The 7,045-nt window shown below is 40.1% G+C and overlaps 1 long non-coding RNA gene across 1 annotated transcript; it reads left to right on the top strand.

The window, feature by feature from the left end:
• The first annotated feature begins 5,613 nt into the window (after nucleotides 1-5,613).
• LOC113651663 lies at nucleotides 5,614-6,714 on the top strand. The gene is made up of 3 exons (XR_003442722.2): nucleotides 5,614-5,674; nucleotides 6,120-6,236; nucleotides 6,665-6,714. It is a non-coding gene; the product is annotated as an uncharacterized LOC113651663 (long non-coding RNA).
• The last annotated feature ends 331 nt before the right edge of the window (nucleotides 6,715-7,045 follow it).

Here is a 7,045-nt window from a genome sequence, read left to right as displayed (position 1 = left end):
TTGTGCAAAAAACAGCAAATGACTGAAATATTGTATAGTATGTGTGTAATGGCTGAGATACTGTACAATATGTGCAAAAACAGCTGAAATGTTGGATAGTATGTGCAAAAACAGCAGAAAAGTGTGCAAAACAGTGTGTCTTTTGTGAGGGTCTATGCAGTCCATACAGATGATGTGTGTGTATGTTGTGCTCAGTATAGTACAGTTCAGTTATTGAGAAGTCTGATGGCTTGTGGGAAGAAAATGTTACGCAGTCTGGTCGTGAGGGCCCGAGTAACTTTTTCCAGACGGCAGGAGGGTGAAGAGTGTGTGTGGGGTCTTCGACAATGCTGTTGGCTTTGCGGATGCATCGTGTGGTGTAAGTTTCCATGATAGAGGGAAGAGAGACCCCAATGATCTTCTCCGCTGTCCTCACTATCCGCTGCAGGGTTTTGTGATCCGAGATCGTACAGTTCCCAAACCAGACAGTGATGCAGCTGCTCGGGATGCTCTCAGTGGTCCCTCTGTAGAACATGGTCAGGATGGGGGGAGGGAGATGTGCCTTTCTCAGCCTTCGTAAGAAGTAGAGAAGCAGCTGGGCTTTCTTGGTGATGGCGCTGGTGTTGAGTGACCAGGTGAGGTTCTCCGCTAGATGAACACCAAGAAATTTGGGGCTCTTGACGATCTCTACAGATGATCCGTCGATGTTCAGCGGAGAGTGTTCGCTCTGTGCTCTCCTGAAGTCCACAACCATCTCTTTAGTTTTGTCCACATTCAGAGAAAGGTTGTTGGCTCTACACCAGGCAGTTAGTTGTTGCACCTCCTCCCTGTATGCTGACTCATCGTTCTTGTTGATGAGACCCACCACGTTGTGTCATCGGCGAACTTAATAATTTGATTCGATCTGTGCATTGCTGCGCAGTCGTGAGTCAGCAGAGTGAACAGAAGTGGACTGAGCACGCAGCCTTGAGGAGCTCCAGTGTTCAGTGTGGTGGTTCTGGAGATGCTGTTCCCGATCCGGACTGACTGAGGTCTCCCAGTCAGGAAGTCCAGGATCCAGTTGCAGAGGGAGGTGTTTAGTCCCAACAGGCTCAGTTTCCCTATCAGGTGCTGAGGGATGATTGTATTGAATGCTGAACTAAAGTCTATGAACAGCATTCATACATAAGTGTAGGAGAGCAGTGAGGAGAGCAAAAGGCACAGGGTAGCAAAATAAAACAAATTAAAATGGCTTGTTTGTGAGTTTAATCTTTCCTAGAATAGTTAATTATTTTTTTTACAAAGTACATGTTTATTTTTAAGTTTAAGCAAAATTGAGATTTCTCCCACTCTAGATTTTTTGTGGGCATGCTTTCTATCGTGTGTGTGTGTGTGTGTGTGTGTGTGTGTCTGTGTATATGTATGTGTGTGTTTTGAGGGCGTGTTTATCTGTGTTTGTGAGTGTGTATGTGTGTGTGTTGGGGGTGTGTGTATCTGTTCGTGTGTGTACGCAGTGTGTGTGTGTGTTCGTGTGTGTATCTGTGTGTGTTGGGGGTGTGTGTATTTGTGTGTCTGTGAATATGTGTGTGTTGGGTGTGTGTATCTGTCTGTGTGTGTACTGTAGACGACATTGTTGTATACTCCAGAGACGTCCACCAACATTTTCAAGATCTGAAGAAGGTGTTTGCTGGGAATCAGCAGGCCTAACCCTTAACCTCAGGAAATGTAAATTGGTAAGGAAATCACTGACTTTTCTGGGACACGTCATTTCAGCGGGACGTGTCAAGACCGAGGATTACAAAGTGGATTGTGGTGGAAATTTCTAACCTTAAGATGTTCATAAGGCTTTGTCCTTCTATGCTTGTACCCTGTGTGCGTCATGACCAGAGACTGACATTGTCATCAGTAGGTTTTGTTAAGATTATGACAAGGGTAGTAGGGACTGGGGATGATCAGATTAGCTTGGTCAGAAGATGCATTTGGTAATTTTGAGCCAATGATTGATGATGTTTTGCTTTTACATATCTTTTGTTTTCTTGAGTTCTGTCTATAAAACCTTGATGTAATCAATGATCGTGGCCCTTCATCCCTCATGCTACATGTGGAGTGTTGGGTCCTGCTGCACAGCTGAGCACAATAAATTGTGTAACCTTTTTTACTTTTGCTCGTGTTTACCAGTGTTATACTTTATTCTTTAAGTCTCTCGAACCTCAGAACTTCCACAACAGGATGATGTCAGAAATTTTCCTACACCCAAAATTATAAGTTGAGTGATTCCTAGGCCTTGCAAGGTGGTATCATCACTTTATTCCACATTTTTCAGAGCATGCTGCCCCACTTCATGCCCTTAAGAGGAAGGGTGTACCAAGGAACTGGACACAGGAATGCCAACATTCTTTAGAAGATTTGAAGAATGCCCTGCAAAAGGCCCCAGTTCTCATGCCTCCAGATTCAAGTAAAACATTTAAAGTGCAGATTGATGCAAGTGACTTTGGACTTGGGGCCGTACTGACTCAGGAATCGGAAAAGGGAATATGTCATTGCCTATGCATCCCAGCTGCTTCAAGAAGCCTAAAAATCATATGCCGTTTCAGAGAAGGAAAATTCACAAGCATATTTACTGGTTACTGTGGATTACTCCAGGTTAGGAGTAAAAGGAGGGAGGAAATGTGAGGGAAGATACCTGTTAGCTGGGAGTGTTTGCTCTCCCCATGCTTTGATTCTCGTAAACCCTGGTTGAGGAACATTTATGTTCTACATCTCAATAGGATTTATGTATCTACTGTAGTTTGAGGACATCTCATCTGGCTCAAGATTTTGATTTGTGTTTCTCCTCAATTTGGGAATATATCTGAGCTCCTTTGCAAACTTTGGATAAACCGGTTATGGGTGAGCTACAAGATCATGCTCTTAACATCTATAATGGAGTGAAGAACCAAGGACATTTGTGTTAACTCAGGACTTTAATGTTGGGTGGACATTTATGAGCACTTGCTTTCAATGGTGAAAAGATTGATAATTCTGCTTTGTGTACTATTGTTAAAACATATGTGGTGTTCGAAATTGTATATTTTGATAACAAGGGAAATACAATGTTGATATAAGTGGTGATTGATCCCTCCTCATTTATTTATGTGACTCCTTCATAATTGTTACAAAGTGAACAAAAGGTCATTGAAGTACAAGATAAAAAAGTCAGGATGTAATTATTAAAACAGATAAACCTCACTGTAGAAAGGCCAATACAAATTTGCCAGGCTTCAGAAGGCGATGAATGATGATGAAGCAATCTACAAATTACTCCAGGAGGAGAGTGGATGGCTCACATGGGGTCACATTACAATTGGACACAGAAGCAAAAGGTAAATATCCTCCCTATGAAAGACTTTCTGAGAGTGAAAAGAAAACCAAAAATAAATCAAAGAGAAGTGCATCGGAAAATGTATGACAACAAAACTATACCTACAAAGGCAATACGCAGAGTCAGTCTATCCTACAAAGGAAAGAAGAAGGATGTGTTTTTTGTACTTGTGGATGGAAACAGACAAGTTATTACTATGACTGAAATCGTGCATAGAGTTTGGATTGATAAAGAGAGACCATGTCATAACCAAGGAAATGACAAAGATGCAACTACAGAAGGAATAACTCAGAATGACTGGATAAAAGAATGTGAAGAGTTTTCAAAGGAATAGGAAAATTACCAGGAAAACACAAGATAAAGCTGAAGGACAAATAGAACCGGTTATACACCCAACAAGAAGGGTGCCAGTAGCATTATTTGAAAGACTGAGAGAGAAAATAGAAGTTCTGATAAAGGAAGGAATATTCAGAAAAATAGTAGAACTTACAGAATAATAGTAGAAAAACCAGACAGAGATCTGACTGTGTATAGATTCATAAAACTTAAACAAGGCCATCCAACGTGAGCACTACAGACTTCCAACAAAGTAAGACATTACTATTGAGTGGAACATGTTATTTCTCAAAACTGGATGCCTCATCTGGATTTTACCAGATAGTGCTAGATGAGGAAAGCACAAACTGATGCACCTTCAACACATTCTTTGGAAGGCATTGTTTCCAAAGGCTACCTTTTGGCATCAGCTCAGCAGTCTGTGACTTACTTTTACTCAACACATCTGTAAAGTTCTTTGTAATCATATCTTTAGTTAAATACGTTTCTTTCATTTAAGTTTTGCAAATAAAACACCAGTACAGGCATTGATGTGCAAACGTGGGTGTTTTACGTGTCTTAAAGATATAAAGTTAATCAACCAATCTTCATCAATTTACAAAAACTTACAAAAAAAAAACATAATTTTGAAATGTTTCTTTCGCTCCATCAGTTGTTTCAAAAACTAATAGGACATTAAATTATAACCATTTACATTTGTTGCTGTATCAGTTCAGTGATTTACGCATGCACAGTAACAACAGTTCATCGGTTCTCGGACGCGTCCGAAAGAAACAGTTCTCAGTTCAGTGTACTGATGATTCGCTGTATTAGTTCAGTTATTCAAACATGCGCAGTATCAACAGCTCGAGCTCACAGTTCTCACAGCACAACATGTCTCATAATATTAGTTTATTAGGGATATTAGTTTATTTAGAGTCGGACAGACTGTCAGACGACCAAAAGTGAGTAACTTTAGTAACTTGTGGATCAGCGCTGACTCAAGACGTGAACTGTTTAGAATGAATCAGTCCGATTTGGTGAACCGGTTCATCCCGTTCACTAAAAAGAACCGGTTCAAAAGAACGATTCGTTCACGAACCGGCAATCACTAATAATGAGGACAAACACAAGACATTTGCTGAAAGTGCCTCAGAGAAAAATAAAAATTAATGAGAGTGACACAAATGATCTGGAAATTGCAAAGCAAAATGAACAATTAGAAATGAAAAGCAATACTAAAGAGTCTGTAACTGTAAATAGAAAGGATGCTGTAGGACAAACAAAACATCCTAAGAGATGAATAATAAGGCCAAAAAGACTAATAGAAGAAAAGAGGAAATGTTACAAATTATGTTTAATGGAAACAATTTGGTGTAATATTTTAGTCACGGGCGTCTGAACCATTACATGACCAATAACATTGGACCCACCCACTTTTACCGTCTCTATTCAGCACATATGTCTTTTTTTATTACTTTTCAGAGCGCCGACAGTCGAATCCATTCTGCTTGAGGAATGTCCTAATAAATTAAACTCCATTCCGCATTCCTACATAAATAACCACGTTCCTGCTTCCTGAAATCCATGGGCATCGGGACTGTAATACAGGGACCATTATACATATATGTGTGTGTGTGTGTGTGTGTGTGTGTGTGTGTGTGTGTGTGTCTGCCCTTTACCCCCTCTGCAGTATAAACTGTAATAAAAAAGTGCTCCATTTTGTGTGGAGTGAAAAGTAAAAGATTTCAGGAGTAAAAACACAGTGAGTATCTAAAGCTCTAATATATAAACACACTGAAGTGACACTAGATACAGAAGAGTTTTGTGGGTTTGTACTGAAGCTTTAATGTACACAGGTTGTTTTATAACTTGATAGCGTGACTATTTCCTTTAAGTGAACTCTGTGCTGATTCAGGGTTTAATTTAACACACCGATGTTGGAGTGAAGTAAACGTGTGTCCTGCTGTAATCTGGAGAAGGAGACATGACCTCCAACATGAGTGTGTCTGGGAAACAGGACTTAAAGAAAGACGAGAGGTGACTTACTTTTACATTCACCAGTAATAAATACACACCGTCTCATGGGAACACGTCTGTATCTCTAAACACTCACTAGTTAACACAGGAAGTCAACTTTGCTTTAAGGTGTTTAATAGCAGTGAATATATCACTGATCTGATCTAAGAACAGTTTAGACAAATCATTCACTGAGACAACAGTAAAAAGGACGGTGTAATGTGGAGCATAAGAGCAGCATAGCTTTGTGTCAGTGAACTCTACAGGCTTTAAGACCCAGCTGAGTCAGTTAGCTGTGATTGGGACTCCTGATATCAGTGTAATTCCTGACTTATGAAGCCTGTGTCCTGTTTGAGTAAGTGTACAGACTGGATCTGAATTAAAAAGATGGAATTATTGGTGTGTAATGATGAACACATTGTTTAACAGTGCTGACTATTCATTATTGCTGATATTTCTGTTCTAGAATGATGGAGGGAAAGAGATCAGACTCACCAGAACCCAGCTGTGTGTCCATGAAGAGTGACCTGTCAATGGGACTTCCATTTAACTTCAGAGACAGAGACAGTTCTACTGATGTGAGGTCAGTATAGTGAGGTGTTTTACAGTTCCACCTGATCAAACTCACTCATCTCATTATGAAGCCCTTCATGAGCTTTATCAGGTGTTGAAGCAGTAAAACACTAAACTGTGCAGTGCTGCAGCTCTCGGACTGGCAGTGAGGAAAAGTGCTTTAAGAGTTCAGTTCAGTCTGCAGTCCCTGAGCTGGAGGGTCTGTGGTGCTACAGAAGAACATTTACACCTGGCACATTAATGACAATATAAAGATTTTATTCATTTATTCAAACATTTGTTTCTAAACATGTTGGTGTCAGTTAGGAAATCCTGAAATCAGTGTATTGTGTTAAGAGGATAGTGTTAAATATCTGTGTGTGTATTTATTAGTGTGTGATTTGTGCAGCTATGAATACATATAGTCCATATTACATGATGGGTTTTGTTTGTTCACAGACCACAAAAATCAAACATCAGCACAAATCAGCTGGACACTATATTCAAGGTGTGTGTGTGTTGTTTTTAAAGTGTGTAATGTGTGTGTTTTGATCCCTTGTCATGTCTTGATGTGCAGCAGCATTATGGGTAATCAGATGTATGAGTTTTAAATGTGATAATAAAAATAGACTTTTCTTCTTTGGATAAAATAAAACCCTCTCTCACTGTGTAACATGATAATATTTAGATCTGTTCCTGTGTGTTTCTAACCAGGATCTGAGTCCAGATTACCCAGCATGCACTGAGAGGGAGGTGGAGGATGAGGAGGATCTGCACAGTGTCAGAGATGGAGCGCTGAAGATCACACTGCACGTCCTGAAGAACATGAACCACACAGAT

This window comes from Tachysurus fulvidraco, chromosome 3 (assembly GCF_022655615.1).
Source record: "Tachysurus fulvidraco isolate hzauxx_2018 chromosome 3, HZAU_PFXX_2.0, whole genome shotgun sequence".
Lineage (NCBI taxonomy): Eukaryota > Metazoa > Chordata > Actinopteri > Siluriformes > Bagridae > Tachysurus > Tachysurus fulvidraco.
The sequence above is the reverse complement of the archived record's forward strand: the minus strand, read 5'-3'. Positions and strand labels throughout refer to the sequence as shown.